This window comes from Cupressus sempervirens, chromosome 10 (assembly GCF_028749045.1).
Source record: "Cupressus sempervirens isolate cs-2001-9-10 chromosome 10, ASM2874904v1, whole genome shotgun sequence".
Taxonomy (NCBI): Eukaryota; Viridiplantae; Streptophyta; class Pinopsida; order Cupressales; family Cupressaceae; genus Cupressus; species Cupressus sempervirens.
Window position 1 is genome coordinate 337886441 of NC_143127.1, and position 11724 is coordinate 337898164.

Genomic DNA, 11724 nt, shown 5'->3' on the forward strand with positions numbered 1-11724 from the left:
TTTTTTTTAGAATTATCCTCGATGTCATCATAATACAAATATATACACTATAATTTTGATGCCCACATGATTATAAACAAAAAAACAAAAGAAAAACACAACATAAATCATTTCCCATTTGTTTGATCAATTATGGAGAGCTACGCACAAAAGAGGGTGGAGAGCTCTAAACATTGATGGAGATTTCATTGTCAAGTCCTTGTGGTCACTGCATTTCATTTTTGTACCCTTATGTCTCCACATTTCATTGTTGTGCCCTTGGTGGAAATTAGTGGAGATCGAGGATTTCATTGTCATGCCCTTGTGATCATTACATTTCATTTCCATTTCTTTGTGATCTCTATATTTCATTGCCATGCCCTTGTGATCTTTGTGCCCTTGCTCTATGATTTTTCTTTTGTACTATGCCCTTGTGATCTCTATCCCCTTGCTCTGTACTTTCTTCAAGGTGAGAAGAGGTACCTATGTAAATCTTCTTTTCTTTTCCTTCTAAACATGTATATTTTTATATTTCCCCTAGCAAGTGATTAAAGAAGCTTCTCTTTATGTATATGTATGTGTATATATACATACATACACCCATATGTCTATATTAATGTATACACATATATATAAATACATATAAATATGTATATATATGTGTGTGTACATACATACATATATAGAGATCACAAGGGCACAACAACAAGATGCAGAGATCACAAGGGAACGACAACGAAATGCATCGATCACAAGGGGATTACAATGAAATCCTATATCTCCACTGATCTCCACAATCCACAAGATCTCTTTGTATATATACATGCTATAGGACTAGAAAATGGGTTAATATCTAGCATACTATGAGCAATCACCACCTCAATAAACATATGTTGAAAACCATCTTGTCTACCATGAAAGCCAACTAAAATAAAGAAAGCAACATAAAGCAAAACAATCCCTTTTTAGTTGTAGCTCCCATGTCCTTCTTTCTTCTCCATATAATGTAGCTCCAATTTCCTATATTGCACACAATTGAAACCAAAATCCTATGATGGGATGATGATATTGAGAGTACTAGAAAAGTGATTTGAAGCCTAAGGAATTCTAAAAGATTAAGGACCGAGTGCTTAGGACTTAAGACTAGAAATGGGAGCAAGATGACCCAATTTATAGCCAATATGAAAGAGGATACAATTGAATGAGATGATGGAAACTTTTCAATGGAAATGTGCAACTTGGCATGATATTCCTTAGGATATCCATTATTCATATAACATAAGATGCCAAATGTGAGATTTTATCATGCACAAAATTAAACATGCCTAAAAGTAGAAGAGAATCTATGACATGCATATAACACCTCAAAGCCACTTGTAGGATTCTATGATGCATGGAAGTCAACATGGCTAAAATTGGATGAGGATCTATGATGTGTCATGTGACACCTCAAAGCTACTTATAGCCAAGAATTTATGATGATGGAGGCTTATTATAGATATGCATAAGAAATAAATTATATAGATTATGACATAATTTAGCCAAGTCTGAGGATAAAATCTATGATATAAGATGTACATGTGGCAAGATTATGTGGAATATTTGAATTAAAAATCCATATATCCACACAAATGGAAATATGTAAAATGGAAATTAGAGGTGGAAAATAGAACTTAGGAAATTGTGATAGTTTTGAGAAGATGAATCAATTAATTAATAAATATCAATTAATTAAGAATGTTAGGTAGGAAGAATGATTATTAATGCGAGACAAAGATGATCAGACTGAAATAGAATTAGATTATGGGTTATCTAGTCCTATAAGATAAATTATTAAATGATTGGCCAATTTGATTAGATAAATGCAACAATATCTTTTGATGAAGTGTGGTGATTATGTAGATCGATTAGGATGATGGTGGATAGATCAAAGCCATGATCAAATTGATTGATTGATTAAAATTGATAACATGCCAAGGACACATGACATGGATTAAGGACATGTCACATTCAACTAACAATGTGAATGCAATAGGATCGAGATTGATTGATAGGGTTGATCATAATAACATATACAAACATTGTCAATATTATTAAATGGATTTTATGATGCCATGATCTGACACTAAGAGACTTGAAATGTCAAAGGTCAAATGATGTGAATGACAATGTGACCCAGCAATGAGAGACATGACAATGCTAAGGTCTGATTTGATCAGTTTGATAGGTTTTGATAGGTATCCTAGGTACTGAGAAACATGACAATGCCTAGTGTTGCATAGATGATGGTAGATTAGGGATGTTAGGCATATTTTGGGTTGATTAGGACTAATTTGGGGTGATTCTAGGTAGATTTGGGATGATTTTGGGTTGATTTGATATGATTCTAAGTTGATTTAAGATGGTTTTGGGTTGAGTAGATGAGATTTTGAAATGATCTACAAATGATGTGAAAGGGGATATGAATAATGAAGGAAAATTTTAAAACCTTCTCAAGTGATATTCAAGTTTGGCCAAAAGATCAAAATTAGTGAAATGATAAAATGAGATGAGTTAGTATGAAAATATGATTAAACCATAAATGCGAACCATTTTTGAGTATCTACACATACATACATACATACACACGTGTGTAGGTATAAATACACATATATTGTTGGTTAACAGTCTGTCCCTCTTGCTAACTTGGCTTTACCTTGACTCTAGATACCCAAAATGTGAGGAAACAAAAGGATGTCACCAAAAAATGGGTCAATATATATATATTATTTCACTTCCATATGAATTATAAGGTACAACTCCATTATGTGTAAAATATACCTAGAATGATGTCTTTAGTAGATCAAATAGTAAATAGGGTATGTTTTTAACCTAAGAGAAAAAGATGCTTAACCAAGCTACCCATAGACATAAGAAACCTAGGTGAGGTTTTAGGTCTAACACTAACTCTACTTATACTCCTAAATGCCTCTAAAACTATGGGATGCAAGGGGATGTAATGGAAGAAGAACATCCATGGCCCTAAGCAGCTCTCTAACTAGTTAAGGTTGCCTAGTGGAAAAATCCCAATGCACTTTAATCATAACTTCACATTACTGATGCGAAATGTTATGCAACTCTAGAAAAGAGAAGAAATACGTATGAAAGATAGCACCTGAATCACTCAAAAATCCAATGGTCATCAGTTACAACTCAACAATTCAGAGAAAGAAAATAGAAATGGTTAGAAAATCTCAATATGGTTCATATTCCTCTCTAATCTATAACACTCAGCTTGGCACCAAATCCATGTAATTTGTATCTCAATAGTCACATCAAATTTGAATTCTTATTGTCGATCTCAAACCAATGATCATGATTAAAACCTAGCAATTCTTTCAGTTCAATCCTTATTGCCTCCTCATAGTTGTCCATCATACAATACTTTTAACCCATGTGACGACTAACTATTATCTTATTCTGTAGCTTCACAACCTTAAGTTTACTCATAGCTTAATCATGCAATGGTATGATCTTTTATCTTTTGTTATTTTTCCCCTTTGTCATTGCTTTACAACTTGAAATGTCTTGAATACCTTTTAACTTATGATGTTGTGATTCCTCTTATTCACAACTTTGCAACTACTCACTACCTTCTTTTGCTAACTACAATGAAGTAGTGATTGTTGCATATTAACCATGTTCGCACCTTCACCACAAAAACTTACTATTATTTCAAACCTGTGAGGTAGATCAATATTTTTAATTTGATTGCATCTCTTCTTCCCAACTATCAATCACTTAACACCTTTATCTCTCGCAATGTTGTGATCACTATTTTAGTTGACAATTGCTTCACTTCACAACTTTGCAACTTAGAATCCCTTAACTACATTACTTTATGTTTATAAAATTCTTGATCATACATAGAATACTTCCTTTTAGAATCATTTAGATTCTCACTAAAGAAAGCACAAAATTTACCTTCTGACTCAATACAATTCCTATTGCGCTACCACTTGCATCACATTCAACTTGAAATACATTATTAAAATCAGGAAATTCCAATACAAGCAACTCAGCAACCTTTTGTTTCAAAGTTTCAAAACTCTTATCAACTCCATGTGTCCGCTTTAATTCCTTTTTATCTCCTCTCATTGTCTCAATCATAGAATTACAAACAAACTAAAATTCCTTAAAAACTTTCTATAAAAACTAGCCAAACCATGAAATGATCTTAGCTCACCCACATTCTTAGATGTAGTTCATTCCATGATTTCTTTAACCTTCTCTAGATTTATCTTGAACCCATTAGCTGAAATCACAAATCCCAAATACACAATCTCATCTTGCATAAAAGAATACTTGTTTAGATTAATCATCAACTTCTCTTCTTTCAATCTCTGCAATACTTCTCTAACTGAATATCAAAATGTCATCCAAATAAAAAATTCCAAACTTACCCAAGAATATTTTTAGTACTTCATCCATTAACCTCATGAAATTACTAGGTGCATTAGTCAAACCAAAAGGCATAACCAACCATTTATACAAACCATCTTTTCTCTTAAAATAATTCTTCTACTCATCACGTTCTTTGATTTTGATCTAATGATAGCCACTCTTCAAATCAATCTTGGTAAAATACTTTACTTCACTCAAACAATCCATTATGTCATCCATCCTTGGCATAGGAAACCCATATTTCACTGTGATCTGGTTAATAGCTCTAGAATTAGTACACATTCTTTCTCCATTCATTTTAGGTTTTGATACAATAGGTACAACACATGAACTCAAAATTTCTCTAATCAAACCTTTGTGTAATAACTCATGCACTTCTTTGTTAAGTTCATTGTTCTTTGTAGTTGTCAATCTATATGGTGCTTTATCTAGAAAACTAGCTCTAGCAATTATATCCATATAATGACTTACAATCCTTATTATTGATAAACCATTAGGTATATCCTCTACAACAATCTCTTTATCAATCAACAAGTTTTCAATTTCTACTAATGCTCAGCCTCTACCACTTTCTACTATCACTTTGTCATTACCAGTTTATGTTGTCACTCAGTCATTACTAGCTTCTATTGTCACTCGATCATTACTAACAAAACTTAGTCATCTAGGAATTATAGAAAAACAAATGTGATTCCTTTAAATTTATTTTTAAATTTGTTTCCCATTGACCATAAAAATTTTCATACTAGTACAATTAACCTCATCTAGACTTTCAATCAAAGGCAACAATATTTTCTTTTTCCCATTCACCCAAAGAGTATATTGATTCAATCATCCATCATGTATAGCATATCTATTATATTACCAAGGTCAACCCAACAAAATATGACAACAATCCATAGGCTTAATATTATATAGAACTTCATCAAAGTAATATCCAATCTTGAACTTCACAATACATTGTTCACTTACCAATTTCTTATGCTCATCCTTGATCCATGCAATATGATAGGGTTTAAGATGCTTTAGACTCTACAACTACAAATTTGTAACCAGCTCTTCTAATGCCAAATTTTTTGAACCTCCATTGTCAATGATTACCTAACAACATTTTCTAGCCATCTTACATCTGGTTTTGAAAAGACTTCTCATTAGGATAAGTTCCTCATCACTTCCCTTATTACATAAGTTTCTTCTCACCATCAAATTTTCCCTAGCCTCAGGTCCACTTGATGGACCCCCAATATCTCCTTGTATCACAACATTTCTATTACCTTGCCCACTTTTAAAGGATCTACACTCAAAGGATCTATGCCCTTCTTTACCACATCTGAAAAAATTACCATGAAATCCACCTCTAAAATAAGAATTACCTCTTCCTTAGTAAGAACTAGTACCTCCTCGCTAAGAATCACCACCTTTCCATTGTTCCTACCTTTATAATCATTCTCCCATTTAGATTGACCCATATCTTGCAAAGAATTATTAGATCTGCCACCTTCTCCATACGATCTACCTCTACCTCTTTGGAATCTACCACCTCTACCTCTTTGTCTTTGCTCATGCTTCTTTGTTCAGATCTCCTCAGCTTTCAAGGCATATTGGTATGCTTCTTCCACACTTTCCAATTTCACAAAACTTATTTCATCTTGAATTCTAGATCTCAATCTGTTTATGTACCTTTCATTTTTCTCAACATCATCATCCACATGTTCAAATCTAATCTCCAATCTATAAAATTCCTCAATATACTCCTTCATAGTCATGTCTCTTTGTCTTAAATTTTGCATCTTTTTCAACAAGATAACTTGCTAATCAACAAGAAGGAATTTTTTCTTCACTTTGTTTACCATCTTTAGCCAAGTTCTAATCTTTTCTTTTCCTCTCCTTTGTCTATTAGTTTGCAAATGCTCCCACCATAGTGAGGTATTTCCTTTTAACCTAATAACTTCAATCTTCACCTTCCTATTATTAGGAGTGTTTTCATAGTCAAAGAGCTTCTCCATTTGAAAGATTCAATCTAATACAACATTGGTGTCCAATTTCCCATCACAAGGAACAACTTCTATAGAAATCTTTGAATTTTCCCTAGACCTCAAAAATCTTGCCACATCTAGATCTTCTCCAGGTTCTAGATTAGGGTTTGGTTCTACTGCTTCATCATCACTCACATAATCAAGATGTGCTCCTCTCCTCTGGCTACTCTCTATAATATCTAATCTGGCTGCAGTCTATCTCAATGTATTCAATACAACATTATCAGCATTTCCTCTACCTCAAACCATTTTTACAAATCAGGTTCCTATAAGATTGTAACCCTATGCAAGTTATAGGTCAAATTCGCAGATCTGCCACCCTATAACCAAATTTAAATTAAGGTTCTACATGATCCAATCTATAGAAGGATGAACCTCAAGCTTTGATACCACTTAGTGCAAGGAGGGATGAAATAACTAGGGCCAAGGGCACACCTAACTATCTCAAGAACCTTGCAGAGTAAATACAACAGAAGAAAACAAAAGACAACAACACCAAGGAGAGAGAGAACCAAAATACTTTATTTATTCATCAAGTAATCAACATACATGCCCAGCTATAAGGCCTTCTGAGTTATGGCTAGATACAAAATACAACTTCTAGTTCTATGATCCAACTTCTAATTCACATTTCTAGAAACATATGCATTCCACCCTCAAAAACCCTCTTCATTTTTCCCTAAGCTAAGCCTAAGAACTCTATTTATACTTGCCAAAACAATTATAAAAGATTCTAGAACATCACATCAAAGAAAGACTGACCCCAAAATGGTCAACACTCCTCCCGAAATAAGATCCTATCATTAAATTCACAATTCAAATTAAATACAAAAGTCAGCTCCCATTATGAACCAAAACACAGATAACTTGGCTAAAGAAGGAACTGAGCATCAAAAAATAGTAGGCTCACTCAGCACATGAAGGAACATTTGGCTAATGCTGGATAACTTGGTACACACTAGATAACTCAAAAACAACTGGAACTCAATAACAATTGGAGCTTGGCAATAATTGGAAACTAGAACTTGACAACAACTAGAAACTGACACTTAATGGTAACTAGAACTTGATAGCAACTAGAAATTGGAACTCGACAGCAACTAGAACTCGATAGCAACTAGCACTCGACAGTAACTAGAACTTGACAAGAATTGGCAAAATGGACAAAAAGTGTAGGATTACGAGGGAATCCAGGATGTTCTTGCATCACACGCACATACACGAACACACAAAAACACAAAAAAACACACACACACACATACATGCATGCACAAAAATATGTGCACACACATCCACACACATTATTGAAGAGACTTATACTAGAGATTGATCAAAGATTTCTATATGTACTTCTAGCCATTAGACTTCTATATCTATTAAAACTTGATATTGAAGTATTTATATACTAAATATTTATCATAGATTGATATTTCTAAAATTGTATTCATACTTTAATCATTTTGATAAGTATAATTAGGGTTTATTTGTTGGCTTTTTCACTTTCAAACTATTACATTTTCCCAATGTACATTATGTGTATTTATTGTAAATTTTAGGAATATGAATCTGCCTCATATATTATAGGATTGTATTTTAAATAATCTTTTAGGATTCATGAGATCCCACTAACTATTATCTAAGAAGGGCACTCATAATTTATAGAGCACTTCATGGACCTTTTAAAAGAAGTTGGGCACAAACTTGACCTTTATTTTCTGTTATTGTAAGAAAAAAGAATGGAAATACTAGAATAATCAATAGATAACTTGGATATCTAATTAGATACCTCAAAAAACAATGATTTGATCTGGGTCTTCCACAAGATAAATATGTATACAATGGGCCCATATATATAAGTATTGGTAAAATTTCATTTGAGGTAGCTTTTGATGTTGAACCTACATAAGTATTTGAGGTTTAGGATGTGAGAGCCATGGAGATAAGTATTGAAAAGGGATGATGATTTGTAGTGTCCATAAAGAGCATACATGAGAAGGTTAGAGAGAATCTTAAAACATGAGGTGGTCAATGTAGGTTGGTATACAAGTTTATGGAAATTTTTTATTAGATAGAACCCCCTTTTAGGGCTTTTATCTCAAAAATATTTAATTTTATTTCATCTATCCTTTTAAAGGACTTTTTGCTATGGGTGAAGATAGAGGTCTATCAAGATATCCAAATGAAGACTAGGTGAAAGATTTAGTTATGAATAAACTAGTGAAGTTGTAGTGCATTATGGACACCAAGGAAACCATGAGAAAAAGGAACAAGGTATAAAATGAGCACCTCATAAAGTGCAAAGGCCTTCAAATGGAGGATGTCACATGGTTGATACAGGAGGAAATCAAGAAGCATGGAAGCATAATTTTAGATATTATCTCAATGTACACTTGATATTCTTATTATGCCTAGGAGTATGGTGTATAGGAGTATGGTGTATGAATGCCTACTAAATTCATGTCTCTATGAGGCTATTTTGTGAATAGCAATTTTTCATTATTCTTTGGTCATCTAATAAAGTATTTTAACTATTTTAAACTAGGTTCTGTTAAATAATGTCATAGGAAGTCATTTTGGGTCATTTGTAAAAATTTGCAAAAGTTATTACGTAATTTTTCCTATTTGAAGACTACATGTGATCTTGACATCATTACCATAAACTATTATTACTTGGTGAATTGGTTAGAAAGAAAAGACATTTTTGTGAAGTACACTACCAATTTCTAGGTTTTTTTCTCCATTAAAAGTGGGGTTATATCAAAACCCTCATAATATATGGTTGTGGATTTAGGGAAAAATGCTGAGATGGGTGGAAATTATGTTCATATTGAGCCAAGTAAAAGTAAGGAATCCATTAAAGTTAATGAGGAAGATTGGATGTATGTGTGTGAGGGAGGCCTCATTCCCTTCATAAAATATATTTAGGGCTATGAGGAGAATGTTTCCATAAAGTTTGTCAATTCATGAAATAATATGCATGTCATAGTTAATGGGATTAATGAAGAAGTGACTCTAAGAGGCATTGGGCTCTCCCTTAAAGGAAAAATATTGCATACGCAGGTGAGGATTATTGATCAAGCTAATTTGAGAAAATTCTTTTGACCTGATGAAGATCTAGTATTTATATGTGTTGGATTTGGAAGAGAATCTCTCACTGAGCCCTAAGATGAGGTATGTTACACTTTTATGTGTAATCTTACACCAGAGGGTCAAATTTCGCTCCTTTATTACTACTATTTCCCCATTTTAAATAACTTTGGGGAGAATTATCTTATTTCCCTTCCTTACCTTAATCATTTTGTGTTAGATAATATTCTGCATATTAGGAAGAAAAGGCAAGACGGTAAACTCTACACTATGGTTCACCAAGGCTTCATGTTCTTCCTGTATAATTTTTATCTGGCATTTTTTCCCCCTCAGCCAATCATTTTTAAATTCCTCCCTCTCAATCCTTCACTTTTAACTTCTACTCTCCAAATATTTGTAGAACATCGCTCAGTTGTTGACACCAAATGCCTCAAAACCACCCGCACCTACATCTTCTAACAAATTAAGTTGGAAAAGGACATCAATATTATTGATTTTGATGCTGAGGTAAAAGTGGGTAGAAGAATATCTCTCATGTCTAGATACAACTTGAAGTAGGAAAATCCTAAGGTTAGGCAAGACTTCCCTTTAACTCAAACTCTACTAGTAGTGGGAAGAATAAGACACCCACTAAACTACAAAAAAGGAAATCTAATAGAAAGAGGTATATTAATTATATCGAGGAGGATATTGTGAGTGAGGGTCCTCAATTCAAGGGGGTTATTTCAATTCTAAGGATAGTAGTCTAAGCCCCATTCCCTCCCATGTTTATGAAATTCTTAAATATGAGACTTACACCCTAGGGGATACCAATGTTGGGGGCGACAATTATGACCCTGATATTATCACCTCCCCTACTTAAGAACAAGATAAGGATAAGAATTCTACCAAAGGTGATGGGTATGACCCTCAAGTAACTCTGAGAATTTGTATTTAGGGCTATACCAAGTATAATTCTATGCTCAATGAGAAAATTAAGTGACTCATGGGGATACATTATAACATTGACCAGAGATTTGACGAGGTGGTGAACTTTGTGGTCAAGGTCATACACTCAACAATCATAACTCTTCATCTCCCTCATGCTAAGAAAGATGGGTTTGTTTCCTCTATTGGTGTAAATACTATGAGATCCTTATACCAATTTATGGTAGAGGACTAGCTTCATGTGTTGTAGGAAAGGCCTAGTAAAGAGAAGAAAGAGAGATAGCTAAGGAGACCAAAGGTGACCCCAAATGATACCAATGTTGGGTGTGACAATGGTGCCCTTGATACTATCACCTCCCCTACTTGAAAAAAAGATAAGGATAAGAACAATACCAAAGGTGATGGGAATGACCCTCAATTCACTCTAAGAATTGGTGTTTAGGGCTATGCTAAGGAGACTTCCATGTTCAATGAGAGCATTAAGAAACTCATGAGGAGATAGGATAACCTTGAGTAGAGATTTAATGAGGTGGACAAATTTTTAGTTTAGGTCACACACTCAGTGGTCACCACTCTTCATCTCCTTCATTCAAAGAAATATTCAGTTATTACCTCTATTGGTGTAAATACTATGAGATCCTTGTACTTTTATTGCCTGATGACTAACTTTGTGTGTTGCTGGAAAGGCCTAGCAAAGATAAGAAAGAGAGACACCTCTTTGTGTTTATTTTCCTTTTTTGATTTTTTTAGTTACTTGGACTTTTCCTTTGAGGGCTTCATCTATAGTCTTTAGTTGGGATCAATTTATTTTTGTTATCTAGAGTTGGTATATGTTAAATTTTCAATTTATTACTCTACCTACTGACTATAATACTCTTAGATACTAGGATGTTTTGATCTAGGGTTTTTTGGTATTAATAAAGGGGGTAGGATGATAATATTCTACTAGTGACTTTTTGTTGTGTTTCAGATTTTCTTTTTGGGTTAGCCCCCATTTTGGCTACTTCTTAATATCAAAAACTTTCCCTTTAAATGTTTTCATTATGTAAAAATCATATCTTTTCTAGTTATACTTTAAATGTTGGCTAATAACCATTATAAATGTTGGAGAGACATGGTGATAGGCCATTATTTGTTTATGTTCATTTAGTAAAATAACAATGTTTCCTATGTTTTACTTTCTTTTTTGTTGTTGTAAAGACTTTTATATGAAAATTGTTTTATTTAATGGTGTGATGACTATACTACCTTT